Source organism: Pteropus vampyrus, unplaced genomic scaffold, assembly GCF_000151845.1.
Source record: "Pteropus vampyrus isolate Shadow unplaced genomic scaffold, Pvam_2.0 Scaffold46, whole genome shotgun sequence".
NCBI classification, from domain to species: domain Eukaryota; kingdom Metazoa; phylum Chordata; class Mammalia; order Chiroptera; family Pteropodidae; genus Pteropus; species Pteropus vampyrus.
Window position 1 is genome coordinate 6,960,327 of NW_011888827.1, and position 13,887 is coordinate 6,974,213.

The window sequence follows — 13,887 nt, forward strand, 5'->3', positions numbered from 1 at the left end:
TGGCAGACTTTGCTGGAGATGGCAGTTTAAATGATCTCCAACTGTTTCTTACCTAGATACCTAGATTCTACTGATAAACTAGACTGAAATATTCGGATCCTGAGAATTCAGTGTTGAACATTATTATAAAGTCTTGATTTTTTATCATCATCTCCTTATTGGTTCTTCAACTAAGTGCAAAGTTGGAGAAAGCCAGAAAGCAAAAACTAATAAAATTGCCTCTGGGGGAAAAAATTTTTTTTGGCCTGGAATGGACACTTAATGTACACCACGATCCCATATAATGAACTGTACCCCAATTACATAAAAAAAATTCTTAGGGCTTTAACCTTCACTTACACCCAGCACTTCCAAGAGTTAGATTTACGGGCACTGGGGCGAGAGGCAACAGTGTACGACCATGAATTTCTCGGCGGTCCACTGCCGAGCTCTTTCTGCACGCTCCAGTCTTTCAAATTGTCCTTTCAACAGGCAATGTCTCCAAGTCCATTCCACTCCACAAAAGAAAAAAGAAAGAAGAAAACCCCAAAACCAAAAGGGAAAACCCAAACAATAACGACTCGAGGGGGCGCTTTATCGGCTCCTCTCAAATTGAAAGGAAGCTGGAGTTCCTCAGAACATCTGTGGCAAAAACAATGCTACGAGAAGCGGGAGTAAAAAGTAAAATCATAAACTTTTACACAAAATCGTAATATTTCTGGTAATGCAAACTACTAGGTGAAACTAAGACATAAGGTACTTTCATCGACCTTAATGACATAGAGGTGTAGGAAACACGAGTATTTAGCCCTGAGAGTAACTTCCGTAAAGTTCAATGTTTTCATTCATCTAATCAGTATATACATTAAATGCCTACTATGTGCAAAGCTGGGTCACCACTCAATAGCTTTTAAAAAATGGAAATCTTTATTAAACAGACAAAACCTTCCAAATGTCCAAATATGCAGAAAATACCTATTTCGGAATAATAAACCCCTCTGAACTGCTTTCCAAAAGAGAATCAAAGGCTCTAAGATTATCAATTTATATTTAACTGTCCCTTTTCTTTTTCTCTCTCCTTTAAATAATCATTAAACAAAAGTAAAGACCATTTTCTAGGCCTCCTGTTACAGGGCTTGGAAAAACCCAGAAGGGTAACGGGGACTAGAAACAGAAGAGAAACTTCAAATTTCCTTTATATTTTGGACTGTCAATAGCATTTACGAAAAACACCTCCTCTCATTTCTGCTTCATGTGTTTCCCTCATTGGCTCATTTACACGGTGCCGCTCTCCCAGCAGCAGTCAGTACATCGTTTTGTCATTTCTGCCTCTCCCTGCCATTAGTGCAGGCTGCTGAGACGACACCCCAGCTGCCTCCCCGGAGTGGCTTGCAACACTGGAGCTTCCTTTCCCCCAAGTGATCCCCTCTTTGACTAATGTTCACCAACACTCATACATCATTCCCAAATTGGTCCAAATGAATTAAACACAGCTCTGCTTAACATTACGAGATTTAAATGGATTTTCTCTCTACAGGTCTGCCCCATAATTGGGTTTATCCATCTTGTTGAAGTACAGTTTACACTTGCTAACATCACGCCAATTCAAGCTACATTTTCTGCTCCAGTGGCAGGAGCAAGGCAGATTTGTCATCGGATCATAACAGGTAATTCAAACAACAATTAGTTTGATGACGGCCCGTATGTCAATGTCGGCTCCCAGTGGCCCGGCTCACACTCGCTCTCTGTTCCTCAAGATGAATTGTCTTCACAATTCTTCAATTTCAATCATCAATGCTTACTGAATAAACTTAAAAACTATTGACACCAGGCTATCTTCCCTACAGAGCAGCCTCACCAAAGCAAAGCCCTGCTGTGAACAATCCTCCAGCTGCCCCCGCCCAGGACAGGCCACCACCACACACACATCCACTTTGGAGACTTGGATGATGTCTGATTTCAACCAAAGCTATTTATTCTGGTGCCACATCTCAACCTCAAAATTCAGGGAGGCGCAAGGTTTGAGAATAGAAAGAAATAAATTTGTTTGGGCGGGCTCATCCATCCACAAGAATGAAAACACTTGTTTACTATTTTTGAAGTCTCCTGTAGGAATGAATGACAATTGTCAAAGTCTGAGGAAATGTTATAAATCCAATGGGTAACAGTAGTTATCATTTAAAAAAAAAAAAAAGCTAATAGTTTAAAAAAAAAAAACAACCAACTCTAAGCATTTTGAAAATTAGAAGAAAATCACAGAAATATAAACCAGTCCAACTATGGTTATCCATTGTTTGAGCGACGCCACAGGCATTCAGACCAAGTGCAAATTCATGCATTGAAGGAGAGCTGAAATTTAAAAAATGAGATACCTGCGAAAGAACATCAAGTTAGCAAAAGGACTGAAGGTCTATCTCAAATTACTTAGCTGAATACGAAAAAAATTATCATTGGCCTCTCATGCTATGAAAGGGGCTGTTGTGAGAAAAATGCAAAAACTACCTCTAACACACACCCGCTTCAGTCTCACTGACGTACTGTTCTTCTGCCACAGTATATATTATGTAAACACATTCGCAGCCCTTATTGTATACCTGTGTCCCAGGCAGTCCTGCACAGCGCTATATAAAGATGAGGAAGACACAATCTCAGAAGAGCTTATATTCTAGTCCAATGTTACAAGGACTAGGCAGAATTTTTTAAGTGACATAAGAGAAATGCAAACAGCAACCAATAGGAGTCATAAATCTTTGTTACACGAGCAGAGAGTCCAGGTTATCAAATTTATCATGTGTGATGTTCCTGACAGGAAATAAAAAATATACAATGCATGTCCGGATAAGGCATATTCTAAATCTGCAAACGAGTACTTCACATAGTTCTCAGTGCTAAAAACAGCAGCTTGTATTTATCAAGCACTTTGCCATGCGCCATTGCACTACCCACCTCGTTACATACCATCTCATTTAATCTCCCAACAACCTTCCCTATTTTACAAGATTAGGAAACTGAGGCTTGGCAGAACCGGCACCCAAACCCAGGTTATCTGACTCCAGAAGCAGGCGCTCAACCACACCTTCCCCTTGTACCTGTTCCTTTAAAATGCCAAGGTCATGCTACTACAACCTCAGTGGCACGGGGCACCTGTTAAACGGTTATACCACATCAGTGGTTCTCAACCAGGGGCAATCTGGACCCCCAGGAAACATCTGGCAAGGTCCAGAGACATTTCTGGTTGTCACAATTCTGTTGACTACTAGTGGCATGGAGAAGGTAGCAGCAGCCAGGCACTGTGCTAGACAAACACCCTGCAATGCACAGGATGATCCCCTGTGTAACCAAGAATTACTCAGCCCAAACTGTCAATGGTGCTGATGCTGAATTTGAAATGCTGCACTAAGCCACCCTACCTCGTCCAGCCCCCACCACTAAGCAACGGCAAAGACATGCCAAATTCAGTGGAGAATCTGGTGTAACCAAGTTTTTTCCCAGCTGTATCCCTTAAAAACTGAGATTTGTGAAGATACTTCAAAGAGTCCACAAATGTTATTTTGATTCTAATGTTTCTTTTTATAACATGTTACACAGAGATATAGTACAGGTTGCTTACTTTTAAGCTTTATACAATTTTCAATTTCAGTGTATTATTCATTAAATATTACATACATTGTGAACCACCCAGTGGTTTTGATGGAACCCTCAGGATAATGGTCGGCTGTCATTTCTGTTTAATTGAAGAATTTCAAGATAAACCATTAAACAACATTTTTTGCAGCCACTTATCTGTTTCATCAGGATTTGACACCATACAACCAAACTCAACTTTAGAAACAAATTAAGTGCTAACCCTGATAAGCCTGCAAAGGTTAGCCACGACCCACTTAAAAATTTCTGTGCTTAATAAAATAGCCCCGTGATTCTCAACAACTTTAGAAAAGTGCAACTTGTAGAATTTAGTCAGAAAATACAACCAGCTGACTGCCACAGGTCGGTCCTCTACAACACTTGCTGTGGACCATAAGGGGGACACATGTGGCTGATAGAACAGTTGTTTTCATTCTTTCCAGCTGTTCTAGTCCAGGACCAGCCCAGCCCTCATAGGAACCGCGCAGGCTGGGCCCCATGTGCCTTAACATGGTGGCATGTGAACAGATGCAAATATCTCAACTTGCATAAACACAATTAGAACAGATACGAGTTCTTAAAAAATAAGTAAAAACAGCAAAACCAGATTGTTTTATTCTATCTGGCCGATGTAATGTGACTGCTATTGGCTTAGACAAGACGGGAACTTCTTGGAAGACACACACAAAGCTAGGTTGCACTCCTGGATTCTAGCCTTGGCCCTGTTTCCACCATGTTGTGAGACTCTGGACAAACCAATTCGCCCCTCTGCACCTCAGTTTCCTCAACTTTCAAAATGGACTCTACCTTCGTTCTGCTCCCAAGAGTGGTCTGGGGCCCAGCAGCATCAGCACCCCTTGGGTGGTATGAGAAATGCAGACTCCCAGGCCCCGCCCTGAAACCACTAAATCCAAATTTGCATTTTAAAAGGACACAAAAGTGTGAGCGGCACTAGGCTGCCAGGCCAGGCCCCGCAAGCTTCAGGGCTCCATAGCACGCTGTGTGTGACAGCAGAATCCCACCTTCTCTCACTAACTCAGGGGACAGTGACCACCACTGATCACCCATTAATGCAATGTTCTCAAACTAGAGACTCCCACCATTGAACAGACATCCTTCAGAACCCTGAAAGTAACCAGCCTTTTCTCCCTCAAGGAAAGAGAGTCAAGCTAAAAATAAGCAAACAAATACAAGACTTTACAACACCTGCGCCCTAAGGAGATTACAGGCATCGGAATCACCCAAAGTGTGGGGTGAGGGTGCAAACTCTAAGATCCCCCAAACCAGTGGTCCTCAACCCCATGTACACAGTAAAGCCACCTGAGAAGCTTTTCAGAAACAGGGATGCTCGGATACCACCCCCTAGACATCCCAATCCAGGTGGGCTGGGGTGGAGCCTGGGCCTTGCATTGGTTTTCATGCTCCTAGGGGACTGTGATGTGCAGCTAGAGTTGGGAACCACTGCCCTAGTCCAGCGGTTCTCAAAGTCCATCGCTAGAGAAGGGACGTCAAAGTTACCTGAAAATCTGTTAAAACTGCCAATGCCAAGACCCACCCCAAACCTACAGAACCTGAAACTCTGGAGGTAGCCTGCAATCTATCTGCATCTTAACAAACATTCCAGGTGCCCTCCAGGTGATGCTTGCTCAAGTTTACCAAACACTAACCTAGTCCTAATCAACGGGACTCTCCAAGGAGTAAAATCCAACTCCCGGTGATTCCTTTGTGTAGGCAGAGCTAGCTTGTCGCTACTGCTCTAGGAAACTACTGGGTCTCCTTGAGCTGTTTCGAGCAGACAGTCGTAAGCATAAGCATGTATGGTACAATCTCCCCCAAGTCTGACTGCCGGGGTTTGAATTCTAATTCCTTGATCTTAGACAAAATACCTCACGTATCTGTGTCTCTGATTCCTCGTTTACAAAATGGGCTAATGGTCATAATAAGAGTAACTATACCTTTCGGCCTTCCATGGTATGATGAAGAATCAATAAATAATTCGCATATAGCACTTAACGCTGGATCCAACGCATAGGGAGAATCCAATAAGCACAAGCTATTATTATCAACTCCTGTTATTGCTTCAGACCCCTAAGACCAAGCACATGATTGTCTAAGCTACTCTTTCATAAACAAATGCCTCTTCTTGAGCCTTGCAAAAGGATCTGGCTTTCTTCACCTATCACGGAGAAGGAAAGGCTTCAAAAGCTCATTGGAACCTCAAGGCACTCAGTCCAGTTTCTCATCCACAGTGAGAAAGTTATCCCAACTGAATACCTGACCAGCCCTCAAGTTTTATTCGGCAAAGTGAAAATGACCAAGCAGCCAACAAATGATCGATCGACTGATTTCAGAAGGCTCTAGGGCAGCAATTCTCAAATTTTAGTAGATTGAAAATCAGAACCGTGATTAAACATGCAACCTCCCAGACTGCACCCGAAACCTGTTCAATCAAACCAAGGGGGGTAGCGTGCTTATAAACCCATATTTAAAACATTATTTTATGCTCAGTGAAACCAAGGGATTTTTTGTCTGTTTTGCTCATCGAAGAATTCCCCTGGCACGCAGTTGATGCATAATAAATATTTCTGAATGAATGAATGAGCGTTGAAGTATGGACTTAAAACCATACCAAGTGAATGAACATTTTGAATTCGTTAACTAGCATCCACAGACTTTGTTAAACTCTATGCAGGTGAAATGACACTTCTCGCCCTCTCCTCCCCATCTCCACCGCCCACCCCCCCCGCACGCGCGCGCACGCACGCACACACACACACACACACACACACCACACAGAGACACACTTCGTTCTTTGTGGAAAGTGGACATGAACCTCACAGACAGGTCAGGTGATAGGACTAAAGGAAAAGTAAGAAAGTGACTACCAAAAACTGAATCTGTTTTCTGGGAGTTCTCCCAGTTGGCCCAAAATGGTTCCCTCAACCGAGACTGCAAATCTTCATGAAAATTAAACAGCCAGGGAACTTGTGAGAGGACAGACTTAGAATACAAGAGACTACCATCAGAAAGCCAACAAACATCCTGGTCATATCCACTGGTATTAATCTCTGAATATTTTTATCACAAATACTGAGGGTCTACTCGGGCAAAGAGATGGACTCGAAGCCATAGCACCTTAGGAATCTTAACAATTTTAAGACATGGACAAAACTAAATGTCAAGTTCACATCCAGGAATAAGGGGTCAGTATGAGACAAGGGCACGCTCCAGTTTCCATCATTCTCTCCCTGGAGCCAGAAGGCACCCAGGCCCTGGAGGAGGGTCCTCCAGGACTCACTAAATCATGGCAGATGAGTTCCAAGACCAAGCAGCGGAGGAATGCTTTGGTACAGCTTGGATGGGAACTTGCAAGCCTGAGGACAGGGAAAGCAACGCCCACTGCAGCAAAGGCTCTACCGCTCAGCTGTATAAACAAATAATATGGTCCATTTCTTCTGGATCCTCTCCTAGTTGTCTCTGCGCAGACACACGCGCGTGCACACGCGCACTCGCACACACACACACACACACACACACACCACTTCATATCTTAAAAGAAAAACAACCAAGAAAGGTCTACTCAGTTTGTTTTTGCTACATGTGGAGGTTTTTTTTTCCCCCTAAATCACATCTGACTTGGTGTTAAAACATCAACCTTTGGCCAAAATACTCTTAAAACAAAGGCTTAATTGGTTCTGAAGCAGCCCTTCTGAAAACCAAATGAAATTATCTTCTGTGGGTTTTGACCTTGATTACAACACTGCTCTTGGGGTTGTAATAATGATGAGTGGAGAGTGTTGGAAGAGTTCTCTTCCAGGAGGCAACAGAGATGCCTAAACATCTATCCACAGTCACCGGCAGGGCATCCCTGGGAGTCATCTGCAATGCGGGTACACCTCTGCATTCGGCCTGCAAAATCTCTCCCGAGTTAACAGGAGTTCCTGAGAGCTGGGGCCAGAGGCCAAACCAATGCGTGAAGGGGCCTGCACTGGAGCCTGGGCAAAGTGGCCTCTGATCACACCTAGATTATCTTATCGTACTGCTCACATCACTCACATACCTAACAACAACCATGCTAGTGTATTCCCATGGCAACACTTGAAATCCAGTGTTTGAGTCTCTCTTAAAAGGTCAATGCAAAGCTAAGCACATACATTACTCTATGCCTCTACAAGTCCACCCTGCGTATGAACAGGTGAGAGTGAGAATGTTACCAGGGCCTTATTCATAACAGAAAACTGGAAGCAATCCAAATATCCGACAACATAGAAAAAATATGCATTGTGGCATATTCCTATGTGGAATACGATGCAGCCATAAAAAAGAGCAAATTTGCTACACACAATAATAGAGATGAAACTCACAGACACGATGCTGAGTAGGGACAGCTCTCTGACGGTATATTGTATACAATTCCACTCACTACTAAGAAGCTAAAAAACAGATTAAACTAATCCATGGTGATAGATAAAACTAATCCGTGGCAAAATTTTTTCTTGGAGGTGGGGGAAGCCAGAAGACTAGAAAGAGAAGACTTCTAGAGAGTTAGTAATATTCATTCTCTGGGGCCAGCAGTCCATGGGCCAAATCCAGCCACCATTTTTATAAATAAAGTTTTATTGGGACACAGACACATCTATTCCTTTGGGTAATATTTTTGGCTGCTTTTGCATCACAATGTCAGAGTTGAATAGTTGCCATAGAGATTTTATGGCCCACCAAGCGTGAAATAATTACTATCTAGCCCTTTACAGAAAAAGTATTCCAATCACGTTCTATATCATATTGATTTGGCTAAAGTTTTCATTGATAGTAAAAGCTCACCCACCTTTCCACCAAAGATCTATCTGAGCACTTGCCGTATGTACATTATACTTCAATAAAACTTTGCAAAAGCCAATAATTAAATTAACTGTCCAAAAAACAAAAGGCCTTTTAATTTTTACTCCATTTATTTATGGTACCCATTTAGAGAGAATCTGGTCATTCGTGTTACTTTCATCTCTTCAAACCTGACAAGAGTTAGGCGATTGTCGAAGTGGGGGACGATCCCAACACAGCAATTGATGATTATGTCCAAAGCTTTTACAAGGGCAGGACATGCCCACAGAATCCCTCAGAGGCCATTCACACAGACGGAGAAGCCTGAGATCAAGGGGCGGGGCGGGGATGAATCTCATGTGACACGTAGTGTCATGCTACTCCAGGTTATTTTAGGATATAGCTTAGGAAAGCGACAGGCTCAGCTCATATTGAAATACAGTATTTAAAGTTAAACCGTTTTAAGTTTCCAGGGAAGAAAATTCGGCCCTGACGATCGCATACGTAAGCCTTACACTGGAGCACAGGGCGCAGGGAACGTCTGCTCTAGTCCACACCAAAGTGGCGCCACCCTCTCCTCTGAGCCCGCATGGGGCTGCGCTGCCATGCACCTTGGGAACAATATTTTTGTGTCTGAGGTTTCCTCTTTTTCCCTCTGCTTCTTTTGTTTTGTTTTTCTGCCATTTATCCTTTGATGATCGAACTAGAATTACAGCTAGCTGCCATTTGGCACGGCCTCGTCCTGGTCTAGCGGAGGACGGGGAAGAATGAACACTGAAAGCATGCCGGTGCTGGGTCTCTAATAAAATGTCTCTCTGTTTGCCCACATGGGCATCAAGCCTTCGCAAATAGAAGCGGGGCAGAACAATACTACCTGTTCATGGAAGAATAGTAATGGTTTCAGTCCTCCAAACAATGAGCTCTGTAATTTACTCCATCTTCCTCCTGAGAAAGAGCTTCACATGGCCTGCACCGTGCCAGGTGGTTTGGAGAACAGACGAACTGCTCGGCCTAACAAGGGACACTTCAGCAACGGGTGTAAAGACACAACAGCTGGTCTGGTCTCGGCTGGTCTCCCAGTGACATGGCCCCAGCCAGCCTTTCCACACCAAGATAGGGATCACTATGCTATTCAATCTCAATGATTCCCACACCCCGGGCAACAGGATTTTCCAGCACTCCTCAGATGCAGCAGGCCTCAGGACACCGTGCCCGTCATCCATTCATCAGGAGTTAGGGTTTGGGCATGTTCTCTAACCAAGCTCCAAGTCAAAACCATTTTCTGGGAGCAAGACTCACTGTGCCATTAATCAAAAGAGAGCAGGGTCCACCAGCAAGTGCCGGCAAGAACAACTGCAGGATTCAGTTACAGACACCAGTCTTGAAAATATCTAGGGATGGAGGGGAGAAATTGAGGTCGCACTTTCCCCCTCAAACACACACACACACGCACACGCACATACACACACACACACACACACCAGCCAGCACAACTGCAGAAGTAATCAAAATATTTTTTAAAGAAGTTAACATTGCCTTGAAATGGGTACAAAAATATCAGAAATCTACCAAATAAAAATGTCTGCTGAGTCATACTGGTGGAATGATGCATAATTTACCTGGGGCAAATGGCTACTTATCCAGGAAGATGCAGATTTCAAATAGCAGAGCTATAAAGATGCAATGTGGCTGTAGTTCTCTGAGACCACACATACATGCACGTACACATCGTGTACACATACACAATTATCTGCAAGAGAGTACCTACAAGAAAGAACGATGCAACAACATAGATCATTTAACCAACAGGCATCAAATTCCAGGAAGAAAAGACCTTAGGGCCAGACTTTAACACAAACGACCAGTTTCAAAAGCCTCCCTTCAAAGGGTTAAACCAGAAGACTCAAGAAGTTTCAGTACCATCAGTTACGCCATGAGGTACATCCATCCTGGCAAAGCCAGGCAAGGCCAGGCAGACAGACGAAAATCGTATTAGTCTGCTCTCCCTCCACTACTGCATTCTGTTGGCATCGGTTCAGCACTGAGTCTATATTAGTCCGTGATGTGTTTAGCCTTTGGATTTGAGAGAATGGAAGTACTACGTGAGCAGGAAACAGGACACTCATCAGAAGCTGGGATCTGTCGCCTTTCCCTTCCAGCACTTTCAGTGTCATATATCAAGAGGCCCAGGAGAAATCAACATTTCAGGACAATCAGGTCAAAAGTGATATTCTTAGCACCACTTAACATGATGTGGATGCATCGGAAACAACTCTCTGGCTGTCGCATGGCCTCTTCTCCCATCTCCCCACCTTAATTCTTCTAGTTCATTTTCTGTCGTCTCATTTCACTCCCAACTTAAGACCCCACCCGAAGCAAAAAAAGAGTAGCCAAGCCGGGGGAGTGCGTGCCCATTAAACATAAAGAGACTCTTCACGAAAAACCCTGGCTTCTTTTTCTTCCCACATTTTTAAATCATTTTAGCATTTCTTCTGCTCATGTTTCTTCTTTGCTTCCCACCTCCCCCAATGAATCAACCACCACCACCATCATCATCATCATCACCACTCATCATCATCATCATCACCATCAGCAGCAGCAGCATCACCATGAGCATCACCACCACCACCACTGCCATCATCACTACCATCATCATCACCATCATCACCACCATCACCACCACCACCATTCATCATCACCTAGGTTGGGGGAAGGGGTGGAGAATAAAAGACACAAGAGACCTACACATTGACAATTCAAACTTAAGGATCTCTTGCATTTCCTACCTGAATTGCAATCTGGTGTTCAATCGTTTTGTACGCAGAGTAATGTGTGCTCCCGGACTGAAAATGGAGCTGTAGAAAGAAACCAAATCAAAGCGTTCTGCTTATGTCACAAACTACAAGAAAACATCTTAAGCAGTTTATGAATAGCAGACAAACCTTCCTAGACTGAACTGCAGCCTTGGCATTCAATCAAGACCTGTGTATTTTTATTTGTTGCTATGGATAAGATCATAATAATCTAAGGTAAAGTTTAAAAAAAAAAAAAAAAAAGCCCTATTCAATAAGCAAAAAGGGAGCGGGTAGGGACCAGGAGTGAGAGTCAATGACATGAAAAGGAAAGACGGATGCCCATTAAGACATAAAGGAAGCCAGTGTGCTGAGTAGGATGCTGCAGAAAATTAACTGTGCTGCAAAAAGTCATCAGAATTACAACATGTAGGCAAGAGGAAAAGACTGTGAGAGAGAGGATTATGAAAAGCCACAAGACTGCCACAGGTATAACAAGCCCCCCCTCCCACCCCCCACAGTTCTAATAACTGGGCTCTAGCTCTCAAACACAATTCTATTTTGGGGAAAACAAATGTGTCAGGCAGAACCCAGGGGCCACCCAATGCCTTATACATTCTTTCACAATGACTAAGTCACCCGGCCCAGGACAGCTCTGTAGCCCGCACTCTAGGAATCAACCCACACTTCCCCAAAGAGGAGCCAACCACTGCCAAAGAGCCACTGAGTTTTCTAAACAGAGACCACCTACTCAGTGGCCCCTGGGTGAATGTCCATCCCGGTCCACCCAGACCCTCCTCAACAGAAGGCTGAAGTTTATCCCAGGCCTTCTAATCCCTCTGAAGCCCGAGAGGTGCCCCCCTCCCCCATCAAAGTGGGTATCCCCAAATAAAATGGAACACTGAGATTCCTCACCAAATTCTCCTTTTCCCAAATAACATTTGCTAACCTTGGGATTCTACCAACTGGGAAAACAAGCACCATCTGCTGACTCCTTTTATAAACAACCACCAATAAATGATCTCGACAATATCTGAAAATGCATTTTAATTTGCCATTTATGAACAAATGATGAAGACTCAGACGGTCCTAAGAAATCGCTGCCCATCCCCCTTGTAGCAACAGGCCAATCAGCTGTGTTTCCCGGCACAGATCTACACTAGCGAATCCACCACTGTCACAGCTACGGAACCATCGGCATTGCCGTCAGCACTGCCGTCACCGTCACCATCACCTTTCTGTATAGCGAAGCGTCACTCAGCCTGCAAGGGAGTTTTAGGCCCAATTACTTTATATCTTGCTCCCTGCCAGAAAAAGTATTCAGTCCTCACAGGTTTTTATTAAAAAAAAAAAGGGGGGGAGGGGGAATTCACATTAGATCTTTTAAAGCAACTCAAAATAAACACAACACAGAAGTAATCAAATTTTTTTAAGTAGTCTAAATCCACATTGCTCATGGGATAAAGTTGCAAGTTCCCGTTTTGGGATATAATGGGTTCTGGGATCATTTTATCTGTTCAAAATAAACAAAAATACTGCCTGTATATATTATGAGTCCACTTGCCCCAAAACATAATCTTAACCAAAGTTAAAAGGGGCACAAAGGTGGGCCAAAAAAGTATCCCATCGCCTGTCAAACCAGAGTAACAAACCACGCTCCCTAAAACAAGCAAAGATGAACACTGAGCAACTGAAGATATGCACCCCCCCACCCACAATCCCCCACACACAGTGAGAAGCAGGTCATCGAAAGTGAATCGCTGAAAAAGAAAGATGAATTTGCACCCTTTGCCCCCCTGTCCTTTTTGTGAAAACTGCCAGTCAGCAAGAGATTGCACTAATTACTGTGACAATCCTGCATCATGTTAAAACAACTTTTGTGTTGGAGACAGGTTCCTCTGCGAGTTTGGAATTCTTGGTTGGCAAGCAGCTCTTGTCTGAGGGGGGGTTCTCCTTCTAAGTAGAGAAGGCAACACTAACAACGTGTCCCCCTTTTCAGTGGGTTTTATTCTCCTCTTTTCCAAATGCCTGATTCAGAGCTTAATGGAAACTTGTCCGAGCTCTGCTTCCCACAGACCCTGCACAGCCCTAGGCGATCTGTACTCAAGGCAACCACAGGAATCCTATATTGTCAATTAAAATTGAATGGACACCTGATAACTAAGTATAGGTCGTGGAAACAAAATTTCATATAATCACAGCCTTATGAATACATTAATGAAACTGTGGCTAATCCAAACTCAATTTTCACTTGTCGGGTTCCATTCTTAATCTTGGCCCTCATCACCGAACACCACCACAACCTGGAGACAAAGGTGCAATTAAAACAGTAAAGATGCAGCTACCTGAAGAATCTAGTAGGACAAGGTTAATCTAACCTTCACACAGACCATCTGAACGCCCCCCAAGTAATGTCACTTCCCTCCTCAGGTGTCCAGCCACACAGAATGACCTCCGCCAGCTCCCAAATACCCACAGCACAAGCTCCAATCAGGCCTTTACTCCCAGCCAGTAACCACTGTGTTGGAGCGACTTCGAGCTCAACTTCCCCCAGCTATAGTGACGAGGACTTAACAATTTTCTTGTTTCTCCTCTGGGTTTCCACCCCCTCTTTTCCCAAATACTCCTTTTCTAAAACATGCTTTAAACGGCTTTTTCCTTCCCTGTAAAA

At 43.7% G+C, this 13,887-nt stretch overlaps 1 protein-coding gene across 3 annotated transcripts in view; it reads right to left on the reverse strand.

Annotated features, from left to right (window-relative positions):
• TCF7L2 (transcription factor 7 like 2) overlaps nucleotides 1-11,296 on the reverse strand; it is a 189,621-nt gene extending 178,325 nt beyond the window's left edge. For 2 of the 3 annotated variants that reach the window (XM_023530140.1, XM_011359282.2), the window contains exon 1: nucleotides 11,211-11,294. The gene's annotated coding sequence lies outside the window, so the exon portion shown is untranslated. Of the gene's footprint in view, nucleotides 1-11,210 lie in introns of all 3 variants that reach the window. The other variant, XM_011359273.2, reaches the window with a different exon arrangement.
• Between the last annotated feature and the right edge of the window lie 2,591 nt (nucleotides 11,297-13,887).